The following is a 19,207-nucleotide window of genomic DNA, read 5'->3' on the forward strand; positions in this document are numbered from 1 at the left end:
TCAAGAAAAGCATCAAGTGTTGATGGTTGACAAGACCACTAGTTTCAAGTAAAAGGGCAAGGGAAAGAAAGGGAACTTCAAGAAGAATGGCAAGCAAGTTGCCACTCCCATGAAGAAGCCCAAAGCTAGACCCAAGCCTGAAACTGAGTGCTTCTACTACAAAGGAAATGGCCACTGGAAGGATGGCAAAATGAACAAAGGTGGATTTGATGTACATGTTATTGATGTGTACTTTACTAGTGTTTATAACAAGTAGTAACTCGAAACGGGAGTTACAAAATAAACAAAGACTAGTTAAGGGCGAGGTGATGATGTGAGTTGGAAGTGATTCCAAGGCTGATAAGATCACCATCACACACTCCCTTTACCTTTGGGATTAGTGTTGAACCTAAAATAAATGTTATTTGGTGTTTGCGCTGAGCATAAATATGACTGGATCATGTTTATTACAATACGGTTATTCATTTAAGTCAAAGAATAATTGTTGTTCTATTTACATGAATAAAACCTTCTATGGTCATACACTCAATATAAATGGTTTATGAATCTCGATCGTAGTGATACACATATTCATAATATTGAAGCCAAAAGTATGCAAAGTTCATAATGATAGTACAACTTATATGTGGCACTGTCGTTTAGGTCATATTGGTGTAAAGCGCATGAAGAAGCTCCATGATGATGGACTTTTGGAATCACTTAAATATGAATCACCTGATCCTTGCGAACCATGCCTCGTGGGCAAGGTGACTAAGACTCCCTTCTTCGAAACAATGGAGCGAGCAACAAACTTGTTGGAAATAATACATACTGATGTGTGCGGTCCAATGAGTGTTGAGGCTCACGGCGGGTATCGTTATTTTCTGACCTTCATAGATGATTTGAGAAGATATGGGTATATCTACTTGATGAAACATAAGTCTAAAACATTTGAAAAGTTCAAAGAATTTCATAGTAAAGTGGAAAATCATCGTAACAAGAAAATAAAGTTTCTACGATCTGATCGCGGAAACAAATATTTGAATTACGAGTTTGGTATTCATTTGAAACAATGTGGAATAGTTTCGCAACTCACACCACGTGGAACACCACAATGTAATGGTGTGTCCGAACGTCATAACTATACTTTATTAGATATGGTGCAATCTATGATGTCTCTTACCGAATTACCACTATCGTTTTGGGGTTATGCATTAGAGACAGTTGCATTCACGTTAAATAGGGCACCGTCTAAATCCATTGAGACGACACTGTATGAACTATGGTTTGGCAAGAAACCTAAGCTGTAGTTTCTTAAAGTTTGGGGTTGCGATGCTTATGTGAAAACGTTTTAGCCTGATAAGCTCAAACCCAAATCGGAGAAGTGTGTCTTCATAGGATACCGAAAAGAAACTGTTGGGTACACCTTCTATCACAGATCTGAAGGCAAAAGCTTTTTGCTAAGAGTGGACCCTTTCTGAGAAGGAGTTTCTCTCAAAAGAAGTGAGTGGGAGGAAAGTAGAACTTGGTGAGGTAATTGTACCTTCTCTCGAATTGGAAAGTAGCTCATCACTGAAATCAGTTCTAGTGATGCCTACACCAATTAGTGAGGAAGTTAATGATGATGATCATGAAACTTCAGATCAAGTTACTACCGGACCTCGTAGGTCAACCAGAGTACGTTCCGCACTAGAGTGGTACGATAATCCTGCTCTGGAAGTCATGTTACTAGACCATGACAAACCTACGAACTATGAGGAAGTGATGATGAGCCCAGATTCCGCGAAATGGCTTAAGGCCATGAACTCTGAGATGGGATCCATGTTTGAGAACAAGTATGGACTTTGATTGACTTGCCTGATGATCGGTGAGTCATTCAGAATAAATGGATTTTCAAGAGGAAGACGGACGCTGGTAGTAATGTTACTATCTACAAAGCACTAATTATTGCAAAAAGGTTTTCAACAAGTTCAAGGTGTTCACTACGATGAGATTTTCTCACTCGTATCGATGCTTAAAAGTTTGTCCGAATCATGTTAGCAGTTTCCGCATTTTATGAAATCTGGCAAATGGATATCAAAACTAAATTCCTTAATGGATTTATTAAAGAAGAGTTTTATATGATGCAAGAAGAATGTTTTGACAATCCTAAAGGTGCTAACAAAGTGTGAAAGCTCCAGCGATCCACCTATGGACTTGTGCAACCATCTCGGAGTTGGAATATATGCTTTGACAAAGTGATCAAAGCATATGGTTTTATACAGATTTGCTGTGAAGCCTGTATTTATAAGAAACTGAGTGGGAGCACTACAGCCTTTCTGATAAGTATATGTGAATGGCATATTTTTGATCGGAAATGATGTAAAATTTTCTGGAAAGCATAAAGGAGTGTATAAAAGGAGTTTTTCAAATAAAGACCTGTAAAGCTACTTACATATTGGGCATCAAGATCTATAAAGATAGATCAAGATGCTTGATAAGACTTTCGATGAGTACATACCTTGATAAGATTTTGAAGGAGTTCAAAATGGACCAGTCAAAGGAGTTCTTGCCTGAGTTGTAAGGTGTGAAATTGAGTAAAGACTCAAAACCCGGCCACGGTAGAAAATAGAAAGAGAATGTAAAGTTATTCCCTATGCCTCAGTCATAGGTTCTATAAAGTATGCTATGTTGTGTACCAAACCTATTATATACCTTAGCATGATTTTGGCAAGGGAGTACAATAGTGATCTAGAAGTAGATCACTGGACAACGGTCAAAATTATCCTTAGAGGACTAAGGAAATATTTCTCGGTTATGGAGGTGATAAAAGAGTTCATCATAAAGAGTTACGTCGATGCAAGCTTTTTACACCGATCTAGATGACTCTAAGTCTTGATCTAGATACATATTGAAAGTGGGAGCAATTAGCTAGAGTAGCTTCATGCAGAGTATTGTAGACATTTAAATTTGCAAAATACATACGGATCTGAATGTTGTAGACCCGTAGACTAAACTTCTCTCACAAGAAAAACATGATTACTCTTTGGGTGTTAATCACATAGTGATGTGAACTAGATTACTGACTCTAGTAAACCCTTTGGGTATTATTCACATGAAGATGTGAACTAATCACATAAAGATATGAACTATTGGTGTGAAATCACATGACAATTTGAACTAGATTATTGACTCTAGTGCAAGTGGGAGACTGAAGGAAATATGCCCTAGAGGCAATAATAAAGTTTTTATTTATATTTCCTTATGTTTATTATTCATGCTAGAATTGTATTAACCAGAAACTTAGTACATGTGTGAATACATAGACAAACAGAGTGTCCCTAGTATGCCTCTACTTGACTAGCTCGTTAATCAAAGATGGTTAAGTTTCCTAGCCATGGACATGTGTTGTCATTTGATGAACGGGATCACATCATTAGAGAATGATGTGATGGAGTAGACCCGTTTGTTAGCTTAGCACTATGATCGTTTACTTTATTGCTATTGCTTTCTCCATAACTTATACATGTTCCTATAACTATGAGATTATGCAACTCCCGAATACCATAGGAACACTTAGTGTGCTATGAAATGTCACAACGTAACTAGGTGTTTATAAAGATGCTCTACAGGTGTCTCCGATGGTGTTTGTTGAGTTGGCATAGATCAATATTAGGATTTGTCACTCCGATTGTCGAAGAGGTATCTCTGGGCCCTCTCGGTAATGCACATCACTATAAGCCTTGCAAGCAATGTGACTAATGAGTTACTTACGGGATCTTGTATTATGGAACAAGTAAAGAGACTTGCCGATAACGATATTGAACTAGGTATTGAGATACCGACGATCGAATCTCGGGCAAGTAACATACCAATGACAAAGGGAACAACGTATGTTGTTATGCGGTTTGACGGATAAAGATCTTCGTAGAATATGTAGGAACCAATATGAGCATCCAGGTTCCGCTATTGGTTATTGACCGGAGATGAGTCCTGGTCATGTCTACATAGTTCTCAAACCTGTAGGGTCCCCATGCTTAACATTCGATGACGATCGGTATTATGAGTTTATGTGTTTTGATGTACCGAAGGTAGTTCGGAGTCCTGGATGTGATCACGGACATGACAAGGAGTCTCGAAATGGTCAAGACATAAATATTGGTATATTGGACGATGTTATTCGGACAACGAATGAGTTTCGGGGGTCACCGGATAAATACCAGAGTGCCGGGAGGTTATCAGAAACCCCGGGGGAACTAATGGGCCTCTATGGGCCTTAGTGGGAAGAGAGGAAGGGCCAGGAGGGGCTGGCTGCGCCCCCCCTTTGGGTCCGAATTGGACTAGGGGAAGGGGGCGGAGCCCCCTTTCCTTCCCTTCCCCCTCTTCCTTCCCCCCTCTCTCCCTCTTGGTGGATTCCTACTAGTACTTAGAGTCGCAGTAGGATTCCCCTCTTGGGGGCGTGCCCTAGGGGCCGACCGGCCTCCCCTTGCTCCTTTATATACGGGGGTAGGGGCACCCTAGAACACACAAGTTGACAGTTGTCTTAGCCGTGTGTGCTGCCCCCTCCACAAATTTTCACCTCAGTCATATCGTTGTATTGCTTAGGCGAAGCCCTGTGTTAGTAACTTCATCATCACCGTCATCACGTCGTCGTTCTGACGAAACTCTCCCTCGGCCTCAACTGGATCAAGAGTATGAGGGACGTCACCGAGCTGAACGTGTGCAGATCGCGGAGGTGCCGTGCGTTCGGTACTTGATTGGTTGGATCACGAAGATGTTCGACTACATCAACCGCGTTACTTAACGCTTCCGCTTTCGGTCTACGAGTGTACGTAGACATACTCTCCCCCTCTCGTTGCTATGCATCACCTAGATGGATCTTGCGTGTGTGTAGGAATTTTTTTGAAATTACTACATTCACCAACAATGCTTGCCTATATGGATCATGAGGAGGAGCCGAAGCCCTCTTATACGCCAATCTACTTGGCGCCCGACACGGAGATCATGGGCATGTCTCACAACGAAGCGTAGTAAGGATAGTGTGATTTGCATAGTACGTAGGATTTTTTTTACATGTTTTTGTTGGAAATATGCCCTAGAGGCAATAATAAAATGATTATTATTATATTTCCTTGTTCATGATAATTGTCTATTGTTCATGATATAATTGTATTAATCGGAAACTGTAATACATGTGGGAATACATAGACCACAACATGTCCCTATTAAGCCTTGCTACCTCTTGAGCACTGCGTTGGTTTTTCCCCAAAGAGGAAGGGATGATGCAGCAGAGTAGCGTAAGTATTTCCCTCAGTTTTTTAGAACCAAGGTATCAATCCAGTAGGAGGCTACGCGCGAGTCCCTCGTACCTGCACAAAACAAATAAATCCTCGCAACCAACGCGATAAGGGGTTGTCAATCCCTACACGGCCACTTACGAGAGTGAGATCTGATAGATATGATAAGATAATATTTTTGGTATTTTATGATAAAGATGCAAAAGGAAATAACTAAGTATTGGAAGATTAATATGATGAAGATAGACCTGGGGGGCATAGGTTTCACTAGTGGCTTCTCTCAAGAGCATAAGTATTCTATGGTGGGTGAACGAATTACTGTTGAGCAATTGACAGAATTGAGCATAGTTATGAGAATATGTAGGCATGATCATGTATATAGGCATCACATCCGTGACAAGTAGACCGACTCCTGCCTGCATCTACTACTATTACTCCACTCATCGACCGCTATCCAGCATGCATCTAGAGTATTAAGTTAATGAAAACAAAGTAACGCCTTAAGCAAGATGACATGATGTAGAGGGATAAACTCATGCAATATGATGAAAACCCCATCTTGTTATCCTCGATGGCAACAATACAATACGTGCCTTGCTGCCCCTACTGTCACTGGGAAAGGACACCGCAAGATTGAACCCAAAGCTAAGCACTTCTCCCATTGCAAGAAAAACCAATCTAGTAGGCCAAACCAAATTGATAATTCGAAGAGACTTGCAAAGATAACCAATCATACATAAAAGAATTCAGAGAAGATTCAAATATTGTTCATAGATAGACTTGATCATAAACCCACAATTCATCGATCTCAACAAACACACCGCAAAAATAAGATTACATCGAATAGATCTCCACAAGAGAGGGGGAGAACATTGTATTGAGATGCAAAAAGAGAGAAGAAGCCATCTATCTAATAACTATGGACCTGTAGGTCTGAGGTGAACTACTGACACTTCATCGGAGGGGCTATGCTGATGATGTAGAAGCCCTCCGTGATGGATACCCCCTCCGGCGGAGCTCCGGAACAGGCCCCAAGATGGGATCTCGTGGATACAAAAAGTTGCGGCGCTGGAATTAGGGTTTTTGTTCCGTATCTGATCGTTTGGGGGTACGTAGGTATATATAGGAGGAAGGAGTACATCCGTGGAGCAACAGGGGGCTCGCGAGGGAGGAGGGCACGCCTGGGGGGGTAGGCGTCCCCTACCTCATGGCCTCCTCCTTCGTGTCTTGACGTAGGGTCCAAGTCTCCTAGATCATGTTCGGTGAGAAAATCATGTTCCTGAAGGTTTGTTTGCACTCTGTTTGATATTCCTTTTCTTCAAAGCCCTAAAATAGGCAAAAAAACAGCAATTCTGGGTTGGGCCTCTGGTTAATAGGTTAGTCCCAAAAATAATATAAAAGTGGATAATAAAGCCCAATAATGTCCAAAACAGTAGATAATATAGCATGGAGCAATCAAAAATTATAGATACGTTGGAGACGTATCAAGCCTCTGGTTGACAAGCTCGTTGATCAATAGATGGTTATGGTTTCCTGACCATGGACGTTGGATGTCGTTGATAACGGGATCACATCATTAGGAAAATGATGTGATGGACAAGACCCAATCCTAAGCATAGCACAAGATCGTGTAGTTCGTTTGCTAGAGCTTTTCTAATGTCAAGTATCATTTCTTTAGACCATGAGATAGTGCAACTCCCGGATACCGTAGGAGTGGTTTGGGTGTAGCGAACGTCACAACGTAAATGGGTGGCTATAAAGGTGCACTACAGGTATCTCCAAAAGTGTCTGTTGGGTTGGCACGAATTGAGATTGGGATTTGTCACTCCGTATGATGAAGAGGTATCTTTGGGCCCACTTGGTAATGCATCATCATAATGAACTCAATGTGACTAAGGAGTTAGCCAGGGGATCATGCGTTACGGAACGAGTAAAGAGACTTGCCGGTAACGAGATTGAACGAGGTATGGGGATACCGACAATCGAATCCCGAGCAAGTAACATACCGATGGACAAAGGGAATTGTATACAAGATTGATTGAATCCCCGACATCGTGGTTCATCCGATGAGATCATCACGGAACACGTGGGATCCAATATCGGTATCCATATCCTACTATTGGTTATTGGCCGGAGAGGTGTCTCGGTCATGTCTGCATGGTTCCCGAACCCGTAGGGTGTACACACTTAAGGTTCGGTGATGCTAGAGTTGTAATGGGAATAGTATGTGGTTACCGAAGGTTGTTCGGAGTTCCGGATGAGATCCTGAACATGAAGAGGAACTCCGAAATGGTCCGAAGGTGAAGATCGATATATTGGACGAACGTTATTGGAGTCCGGAATTGTTCTGGGAGTACCGGGTGATGACCAGTGTGACTGAAAGGAGTTTCGGAGGCCCCGACAAGCGTTGGGGGCCTTATGGGCCAAGGGGCTGGGGCATACCAGCCCACTAAGGGGTTGTGCGACCCTCCCACCCCATCTCACATAACCTGGAGAGGTGGGGGCGCCTCCCCTAGGGCAGCCGCCCCTCCCGGCTTGGGGGGCAAGTTTCCTAGGGGTGGGGGCGCCCAAACCCATCTAGGGTTTCCCCTATGGCTGCCGCCCCTCCCCTAGGAAACCCTAGGGCGCCTCCTCCCCCCTTCCCCTATATATAGTGAATGAGAGAGAGGGCAACCGCACCCCCTTCCCTGGCGCAGCCCCTCCCTCCTCCAACACCTCCTCCTCCTCCTCCGTAGTGCTTAGCGAAGCTCTGCCGGAGAACCATGAGCTCCACCGCCACCACGTCGTCGTGTTGCTGGAGTTCTCCCTCAACTTCTCCTCTCCCCTTGCTAGATCGAGAAGGAGGAGACGTCCCCGGGCTATATGTGTGTTGAAAGCGGAGGCGCCGTCCGTTCGGCGCTTGATCGGATCTTCCGCGATTTGAATCGTGATACGCCCATTTTGCATCATGCTTTTATATCGATATTTATACCATTATGGGCTATTATTACACATTATGTCACAATACTTATGCCTATTATCTCTTATTTTACAAGGTTTGCATGAAGAGGGAGAATGCTGGCAGCTGGAATTCTGGGCTGGAAAAGGAGCAAATATTAGAGACCTATTCTGCACACCTCCAAAAGTCCTAAAACTCCACGGGAGTCATTTTTAGAATATATAAAAAATATTGGGCGAAGGAAGCACCAGAGGGGGGCCACCCACCATCCACGAGGGTGGGAGGCGCGCCCGCCTGTCTCGTGGGCCCCCTGGCAGGCCTCCGGTGCCCATCTTTGGCTATATGAAGTCTTTCTCCCTGGAAAAAATAAGAAGGAAGCTCTCGGGACGAAACTCCGCCGCCATGAGGCGGAACCTTGGAGGAACCAATCTAGGGCTCCGGCGAAGCTGTTCTGCAGGGGAAACATCCCTTCGGGAGGGGGAAATCATCACCATCGTCATCACCATTGATCCTCTCATCGGGAGGGGGTCAATCTCCATCAGCATCTTCACCGGCACCATCTCATCTCAAACCCTAGTTCATCTCTTGTATCCAATCTTTGTCTCAAAACCTCAGATTGGTACCTGTGGGATGCTAGTAGTGTTGATTACTCCTTGTAGTTGATGCTAGTTGGTTTATTTGGTGGAAGATCATATGTTCAGATCCTTTATGCATATTATACCCCTCTGATTATGAACATGAATATGATTTGTGAGTAGTTACGTTTGTTCCTGAGGACATGGGAGAAGTCTTGTTATAAGTAGTCATGTGAATTTGGTATTCGTTCGATATTTTGATGAGATGTATGTTGTCTTTCCTCTAGTTGTGTCATGTGAACATCGACTACATGACACTTCACCATTGTTTGGGCCTAGGGGAAGGCATTGGGAAGTAATAAGTAGATGATGGGTCGCTAGAGTGACAGAAGCTTAAACCCTAGTTTATGTGTTGCTTCGTAAGGGGCTGATTTGGATCCATATGTTTCATGCTATGGTTAGGTTTACCTTAATACTTCTTTTGTAGTTGCAGATGCTTGCGAGAGGGGTTAATCATAAGTGGGATGCTTGTCCAAGTAAGGGCAGTACCCAAGCACCGGTCCACCCACATATCAAATTATCAAAGTACCGAACGCGAATCATATGAGCGTGATAAAAACTAGCTTGACGATAATTCCCATGTGTCCTCGGGAGCGTTTTCCTTTATATAAGAGTTTGTCCAGGCTTGTACTTTGCTACAAAAAGGATTGGTCCATCTTGCTGCACCTTATTTACTTTTTTACTTGTTACCCGTTACAAATTACCTTATCATAAAACTATTTGTTACCGATAATTTCAGTGCTTGCAGAGAATACCTTACTGAAAACTGCTTATCTTTTCCTTCTGCTCCTCGTTGGGTTCGACACTCTTACTTATCGAAAGGACTATGATAGATCCCCTATACTTGTGGGTCATCAAGACTCTTTTCCGGCGCCGTTGCCGGGGAGTGAAGCGCCTTTGGTAGGTGGAATTTGGTAAGGAAAAAATATATAGTGTGCTGAAATTTACTGTCACTTGTTACTATGGAAAGCAATCCTTTGAGGGGCTTGTTCGGGGTATCTTCACCCCGACCAGTAGAGCACAGAGTTTCTCCTCAACCTACCGAACCTACTGAAAATGTTTACTTTGAAATTCCTTCAGGTATGATAGAAAAATTGCTAGCTAATCCTTTTACAGGAGATGGAACATTGCATCCCGATTTGCACCTAATCTATGTGGATGAAGTTTGTGGATTATTTAAGCTTGCGGGTATGCCCGAGGATGTTATCAATAAGAAGGTCTTCCCATTATCTTTGAAGGGAAAGGCATTGACATGTTTTAGGCTATGTGATGATATTGGATCATGGAACTACAACCGCTTGAAATTGGAATTTCACCAGAAGTTTTATCCTATGCATCTGGTTCATCGTGATCGTAATTATATATATAATTTTTGGCCTCGTGAAGTAGAAAGCATCGCTCAAGCTTGGGGGAGGCTTAAGGCAATGTTATATTCATGCCCCAATCATGAGCTCTCAAGAGAAATGATTATTCAAAAAAATTATGCTCGGCTTTCTCTCAATAATCGTCCATGCTCGATACTTCTTGTACTGGATCTTTTATGATGAGGACTATTGAATTCAAATGGCATTTATTGGAAGTAATTAAACGCAACTCTGAAGATTGGGAACTCGAGAAGGTAAGGAGTCAGGTATAACACCTAAGTTTGATTGTGTTAAATCTTTTATGGATACCGATGCTTTTCATGAATTTAGCACTAAATATGGACTTGACTCTGAAATAGTAGCTTCTTTCTGTGAATCATTTGCTACTCATGTTGATCTCCCGAAGGAGAAGTGGCTTAAATATCATCCTGCCATTGAAGTAAAAGTAGTTGAACCTATTAAAGTTAAACAAAAGACTATCACTTATAATGTTGATCCTATTGTTCCTACCGCTTATATTGAGAAACAACCTTTCCCTACTAGAATAAAGGATCATGCTAAAGCTTCAACTATGGTTCGTAAGAGTAATACTAGAACACCTACACCATCTGAGCAAATTAAAGCTGAACCTAGTATTGCTATGGTTAAAGATCTCTTGTCCGATAATATTGATGGGCATGTTATTTACTTTTGTGATGAAGCTGCTAAAATTGCTAGACCCGATTCTAAAAATAAACATAGACCTGTTGTAGGCATGCCTGTTATTTCTGTTAAAATAGGAGATCATTGCTACCATGGCTTATGTGATATGGGTGCTAGTGCGTGTGCAATACCTCATTCTTTATATGAAGAAATTATGCATGATATTGCACCTGCTGAGTTAGAAGGTATTGATGTTACAATTAAGCTTGCCAATAGAGATACTATTTCACCAGTTGGGATTGTTAGAGATGTTGAAGTCTTGTGTGGGAAAGTTAAATATCCTGCTGATTTTTTTGTTCTTGGTTCCCCACAAGATGACTTTTGTCCCATTATATTTGGTAGACCCTTCTTGAATACTGTTAATGCTAAGATGGACTGCAAAAAGGATATTGTTTCTGTTGGTTCAGGGGATATGTCTCATGATTCTAATTTTCCTAAATTTCATAGACAACCTCATGATAAAGAATTGCCTAGTAAATATGAAATTATTGGTCTTGCTTCTATTGTCGTGCCTCCTAGGGATCCTTTAGAACAATATTTGCTAGACCATGAAAATGATATGTTTATGAATGAAAGAAGGGAAATAGATGAAGTATTCTTTAAACAAGGACCTATTTTGAAACACAACTTGCCTATCAAAATTCTAGGGGATCCTCCTCCACCCGAGGGTGATCCCGTGTTTGAGCTTAAACCATTGCCTGATACTCTTAAATATGCTTATCTTGATGAAAAAAAGATATATCCTGTTATTATTAGTGCTAACCTTTCAGATCAAGAAGAAGATAAATTATTGAAAACTTTGAAGAAGCATTGTGCTTCTATTGGATATACTCTTGTTGATCTTAAGGGCATTAGTCCCACTCTATGCCAGCACAAAATAAAATTGGAAAAAGATGCTAAACCGGTTGTTGATCACCAACGACGGTTAAATCCTAAGATAAAAGAAGTGGTAAGAAAACAAATACTAAAGCTTCTGGAGGCAGGTATAATTTATCATGTTGCTGATAGTCAGTTGGTAAGTCCTGTCCATTTTGTCCCTAAGAAGGGAGGTATTACTGTTGTTCCTAATGATAAAGATGAATTGACCCCACAAAGAATTGTTACAGGTTATAGAATGGTAATTGATTTCCGCAAATTAAATAAAGCTACTAAAAAGGATCATTACCATCTACCTTTCATTGATCAAATGCTAGAAAGATTATCCAAACATACATATTTTTGTTTTCTAGACGGTTATTTTGTTTTCTCTCAAATACATGTGTCAAAAGAGGATCAGGAAAGGACCACTTTTACTTGTCCTTTTGGTACCTTTGCTTATAGACGCATGCCTTTTGGTTTATGTAATGCACCTGCTACTTTTCAAAGATGTATGACTGCTATATTCTCTGACTTTTGTGAAAAGATTGTTGAGGTTTTCATGGATGATTTCTCCGTATATGGAACTTCTTTTGATGATTGCTTAAGCAACCTTGATCGAGTTTTGCAAAGATGTGAAGAAACTAATCTTGTCTTGAATTGGGAGAAGTGCCACTTTATGGTTAATGAAGGTATTGTCTTGGGGCATAAAATTTCTGAAAGAGGTATTGAAGTTGATAAAGCTAAAGTTGATGCTATTGAAAAGATGTCGTGCCCTAAGGAGATTAAAGGTATAAGAAGTTTCCTTGGTCATGCCGGTTTTTATAGGAGGTTCATTAAAGACTTCTCAAAAATTTCCAGGCCACTGACTATTCTCTTACAAAAAGATGTTCCTTTTGTCTTTGATGATGATTGTGTAGAAGCATTTGAAATACTCAAGAAAGCTTTGATTTCTGCACCCATTGTTCAGCCACCTGATTGGAGTTTACCCTTTGAAATTATGTGTGATGCTAGTGATTATGTTGTAGGCGCTGTTTTAGGACAAAGACTTGATAAGAAATTAAATGTTATCCAATATGCTAGTAAAACTCTAGATAGTGCCCAGAGAAATTATGCTACTACTGAAAAATAATTTTTAGCAGCTGTATTTGCTTGTGATAAGTTCAGACCTTATATTGTTGATTCCAAAGTAATTGTTCACACTGATTGATGCCTACTACACTACCTTCTTCTTGTAGACATTGTTGGGCCTCCAAGTGCAGAGGTTTGTAGGACAGTAGCAAATTTCCCTCAAGTGGATGACCTAAGGTTTATCAATCTGTGGGAGGCATAGGATGAAGATGGTCTCTCTCAAGCAACCCTGCAACCAAATAACAAAGAGTCTCTTGTGCCCCAACACACCCAATACAATGGTGAATTGTATAGGTGCACTAGTTCGGCAAAGAGATGGTGATACAAGTGTAATATGGATAGTAGATAAAGGTTTTTGTAATCTGAAAATATAAAAATAGCAAGGTAGCAAGTGGTAAAAGTGAGCACAAACGGTATTGCAATGCTAGGAAACCAGGCCTAGGGTTCACACTTTCACTAGTGCAAGTTCTCTCAACAATAATAACATAATTGGATCATATAACAATCCCTCAACATGCAACAAAGAGTCACTCCAAAGTCACTAATAGCAGAGAACAAACGAAGAGATCATGGTAGGGTACGAAACCACCTCAAAGTTATCCTTTCTGATCGATCTATTCAAGAGTTCGTAGTAAAATAACACAAAGCTATTCTTTCCGTTCAATCTATCATAGAGTTCGTACTAGAATAACACCTTAAGACACAAATCAACCAAAACCCTAATGTCACCTAGATACTCCATGTCACCTCAAGTATCCGTGGGTATGATTATACGATATGCATCACACAATCTCAGATTCATCTATTCAACCAACACAAAGAACTTCAAAGAGTGCCCCAAAGTTTCTACCGGAGAGTCAAGACGAAAACGTGTGCCAACCCCTATGCATAAGTTCACGAGGTCACGGAACTCGCAAGTTGATCACCAAAACATACATCAAGTGGATCACGTGATATCCCATTGTCACCGTAGATAAGCACATGCAAGACATAAATCAAGTGTTCTCAAATCCTTAAAGACTCAATCCGATAAGATAACTTCAAAGGGAAAACTCAATTCATCACAAGAGAGTAGAGGGGGAGAAACATCATAAGATCCAAATATAATAGCAAAGCTCGTGATACATCAAGATCGTACCACCTCAAGAACACGAGAGAGAGAGAGAGAGAGAGAGATCAAACACATGGCTACTGGTACATACCCTCAGCCCCGAGGGAGGACTACTCCCTCCTCCTCATGGAGAGCGTCGGGATGATGAAGATGGCCACCGGAGAGGGATTCCCCCCTCCTGTAGGGTGCCAGAACGGGTCTAGATTGGTTTTCGGTGGCTACGGAGGTGTCTGGTAGCGGAACTCCCGAACTAGGTTATTTTCTGGAGATTTCTGTATTTATAGGAATTTTTTGCGTCGGTCTCACGTCAAGGAGGTGCCCGAGTCGTCCATGAGGTAGGCCCACACGCCCGGGGGGTGGGCACGCCCCCCACCCTCGTGGACGGCCCGAGACTCTTTTGGCCCAACTCTGTTACTCCGGGGTCTTCTTTTGGTCCATAAAAAATCATCAAAAATTGGCACGTCAATTGGACTCCGTTTGGTATTCCTTTTCTGTAAAACTCAAAAACAAGGAAAAAACAGAAACTGGCACTGGGGTCTAGGTTAATAGGTTAGTCCCAAAAATCATATAAAATAGCATATAAATGCATATAAAACATCCAATGTTGATAATATAATAGCATGGAACAATCAAAAATTATAGATACGTTGGAGACATATCAAGCATCCCCAAGCTTAATTCCTGCTCGTCCTTGAGTAGGTAAATGATAAAAATAGAATTTTTGATGTGGAGTGCTACCTAACATATTTATCCATGTAATTATCTTTATTGTGGCAAGAATATTCAGATCCATAAGATTCAAGACAAAAGTTTAATATTGACATAAAAATAATAATACTTGAAGCATACTGACCAAGCAATTATGTCTTATCAAAATAACGTAGCCAAAGAAAGCTTATCCCTACAAAATCATATAGTTTGGCCATGCTTCATTTTCGTCACACAAAATGCTCCCATCATGCACAACCCCGATGACAAGCCGAGTAATTGGTTCATACTTTTTAACACGCTTCGGCCTTTTCAACCCTTACGCAATACATGAGCGCAAGCCATGGACATAGCACTATGGGTGGAATAGAGTATGATGATATGGGTTATGTGAGAATACAAAAAGGAAGAAAGTCTCACATTGACGCGGCTAATCAATGGGCTAGGAGATGCCCACTGATTAATGTCAATGCAAGGAGTAGGGATTGCCATGCAACGGATGCACTAGAGCTATAAATATGTGAAAGCTCATCAAAGAAACTAAGTGGGTGTGCATCCAACTTGCTTGCTCATGAAGACCTAGGGCATTTGAGGAAGCCCATCATTAGAATATACAAGCCAAGTTATATAATGAAAGATTCCCACTAGTATATGAAAGTGACAACATAGGAGACTCTCTATCATGAAGATCATGGTGCTACTTTGAAGCACAAGTGTGGTAAAAGGATAGTAGCATTGCTCCTTCGCTCTTTTTCTCTCATTTTTTTGTTTTTTTTGTTTTTTGGGCCTTCTCTTTTTTATGGCCTCTTTTTCTCCTTTTTTTATTTTTCGTCCGGAGTCTCATCCCGACTTTTGGGGGATCATAGTCTCCATCATCCTTTCCTCACATGGGATAATGCTCTAATAATGATGATCATCACACTTTTATTTACTTACAACTCAATAATTACAAGTCGATACAAAGAACAAAATATGACTCTATGTGAATGCCTCCGATGGTGTACCGGGATGTGCGATGAAACAAGAGTGGCATGTATGAAAAATTAAGCATGGTGGCTTTGCCACAAATACGATGTCAACTACATGATCATGCAAGGCAATATGACAATGATGATGCGTGTCATAATAAACGGAACGGTGGAAAGTTGCATGGCAATATATCTTGGAATGGCTATGGAAATGCCATAATAGGTAGGTATGGTGGCTATTTTGAGGAAGATATAAGGAGGTTTATGTGTGATAGAGCGTATCGTATCACGGGGTTTGGATGCACCGGCGAAGTTTGCACCAACTCTCAAGGCGAGAGAGGGCAATGCACGGTACCGAAGAGGCTAGCAATGATGGAAGGGTGAGAGTGCGTAATATCCATGGACTCACATTAGTCATGAAGAACTCATATACTTATTGCAAAAATTTATTAGACCATGCTTCAAAGACCATAGCTCGTCCCCGACTGCCACTCATAAGGAAAGCAATCAAAGAACACCCCATGCTTCAAATTTGTCACACAAAGTTTACCATACGTGCATGCTACGGGACTTGCCAACCTCAACACAAGTATTTCTCAATTTCACAATTACTCAACTAGCACAACTCTAATATTACCACCTTTATATCTCAAAACAATTATCAAGTATCAAACTTCTCATAGTATTCAATTCACTTTATATGAAAGTTTTTATTATACCCATCTTGAATGCCTATCATATTAGGACTAATTTTATAGCCAAAGCAAATTACCATGCTGTTCTAAAGGACTCTCAAAATAATATAATTGAAGCATGATAGTTCATCTATTTCTATAAAATAAAACCACCACCTTGCTCTAGAAAGATATAACTGGAGCACTAGAGCAAATGATAAACTACTCCGAAAGATATAAGTGAAGATCAATGAGTAGTCGAATAATTATGAAACTATGTGAAGACTCTATAACATTTAAGAATTTCATATCTTGTATATTATTCAAACAGCAATCAAAACTAAATAAAATAAAATGACGCTCCAAGAAAAACACATATCATGTGGTGAATAAAAATATAGCTCCAAGTAAAGTTACCGATGAACAAAGACGAAAGAGGGGATGCCTTCCGGGGCATCCCCAAGCTTAGGCTCTTGGTTGTCCTTGAATATTACCTTGGGGTGCCTTGGGAATCCCAAAGCTTAGGCTCTTTCCACTCCTTATTCCATAGTCCATCGAATCTTTACCCAAAACTTGAAAACTTCACAACACAAAACTTAACAGAAAACTCGTAAGCTCTGTTAGTATAAGAAAATAAATCACCACTTAGGTGCTGTTGTGAACTCATTATAAATTCATATTGGTGTAATATCTACTGTATTCCAACTTATCTATGGTTCATACCCTCCGATACTACTCATAGATTCATCAAAATAAGCAAACAACACATAGAAAACAGAATCTATCAAAAACATAACAGTCTGTAGTAATGTGGATCAAATGTATACTTATGGAACCCCAAAAATTCTAAAATAAATTGCTGGACGTGAGGAATTTATCTATTAATCATCTTCAAAAAGAATCAACTTAATCTCACTCTCCAGTAAAAAATGGCAGCAAATCTCGTGAGCGCTAAAGTTTCTGTTTTTACAGCAAGATCGCAAAGACTTCACCCAAGTCTTCCCAAAGGTTCTACTTGGCACAAACAATAATTAAAAAATAAAACCACATATAAACAGAGGCTATATGAATTATTTATTACTAAACAGGAACAAAAAGCAAGGAACAAAAATAAAATTGGGTTGCCTCCCAACAAGCGCTATCGTTTAACGCCCCTAGCTAGGCATGATGATTTCAACGATGCTCACATAAAAGATAAGAATTGAAATGTAAAGAGAGCATCATGAAGAATATGATTAGCACATTTAAGTCTAACCCACTTCCTATGCATAGGGATTTTGTAACGCCCCGTATGTAACATGCCATATTTGTATTCCAACTCTTGCCATTTTCAGCACTAAGTTATGATTTTCCTTGTTGTTGGGTTTTTGTCTCCGTGTTGTTTTTTTAATTGTCATGCATCTCATATCATGTCATCATGTGCATCGCATTTGCATCCGCGTTCGTCTCATGCATCCGAGCATTTTCCCCATTGTCCGTTTTGCATTTCGGCACTCCTATGTCCTCCGGTGTCCCCTTTTACCTCTTTTCGTGTGCGGGTGTTAAACGTTCTTGGATTGGACCGAGACTTGCCATGCGGCCTTGGTTTACTACCGGTAGACGGCCTGTCAAGTATCGTGCCATTTGGACTTCGTTTGATACTCCTACGGTTAACCGAGGAACCAAAAAGGCCTCGTGTGTGTCGCAGCCCAACACCTCTCCAAAGTGGCCCAAAGCCCATCCAAACCCCCTCCATCATCTCGGTCGTTCGATCACGATTGCGTGGGCGAAAACCGTGCTCAATTTGGAGCCTCCTAGCTCCCTCTACCTATAAAAAGGCATCTCCCCCGAAATTCTCGCAGTCCAACCCTAACCTCTCCCTCTCCTCGCGCCGCCGGACAAATATCAGCCGGCCGGACGTGTCTGCCCGCGCCACCGCCGCCATGTGGCAACACGCCGTTCGCCCGGCCACCTCCCTCCGTCGCCGTCCTGCCGAGGCCCGGGGCAGGCCCCCAAGGCCCAGCTGCTCCTCTGCGCCGGTCACCGCCCCCGCCGCCGCCGCTTCCCTCGCCCCGCCACGCCTCCGCCACGGGCCGCCTCCGCGGACATCACCGGCGACCGCCCCTGCCGGAGCCCTCTACACCGCCGCGGCCTCCTCCCTGCCGGCGCCCGGCGCCTCTCCTCGCCTACCCCGTTCCGGCCGCTTCTGGCGACCTCCGCAACTCCGGTTGCCGACCTCCGCAACTCCGGCGAGCTTCGTCGAGCTCCGGTCGCCGCAGCCACGGATTCTGGCGAGATCTCGGTGGACCTCGATCCGCGTGCCCGATCTGGATCTGAGATTAGGGTTGACTTTTGCCCTAGTTCCTAATAATTTTAGCATATTTCATCATGCCATAACTTTGCATCTGTGGCTCCGTTTTGGGCGTGTAGCATGTCAAATTGTTCATCTCGATGAGTACTTCATTTCATTCCATTGCACCATGTTCATTTGAGTTCATCTTGATTCCCTAAATGCTGTTGCAAGAGTGGTATGCAATGTTAGTTTCAGATTCTTATTAGAATTTGGACATTTGTCATTTTTGCCATGATTAATGTGTGCCTCCTATGAACTTGAGCCCTTCAGGTGTTTTGAAGTATGCCATGCCATCGTTACAGGGGTGTATGCCATGTATTTTTTGTGATCTTTGTGGTGACTAGCACAAGCATGCAAAGTAGCTCTCGTAATGTTGCTGATTTCAGGGACTTAGAAATCTTCTAAGTCTTTGCCCTATTAATATTTTTATACCATGTATTCTTGTTGCTACAGAGCGATCCATGCCTCTTTTGAGCATGTTCAGTAAGGATGTTTTGGAGATATTGTTATGCTCTATCCATCCATGTATTTGTT

Source organism: Triticum aestivum, chromosome 1A (assembly GCF_018294505.1).
Source record: "Triticum aestivum cultivar Chinese Spring chromosome 1A, IWGSC CS RefSeq v2.1, whole genome shotgun sequence".
NCBI classification, from domain to species: domain Eukaryota; kingdom Viridiplantae; phylum Streptophyta; class Magnoliopsida; order Poales; family Poaceae; genus Triticum; species Triticum aestivum.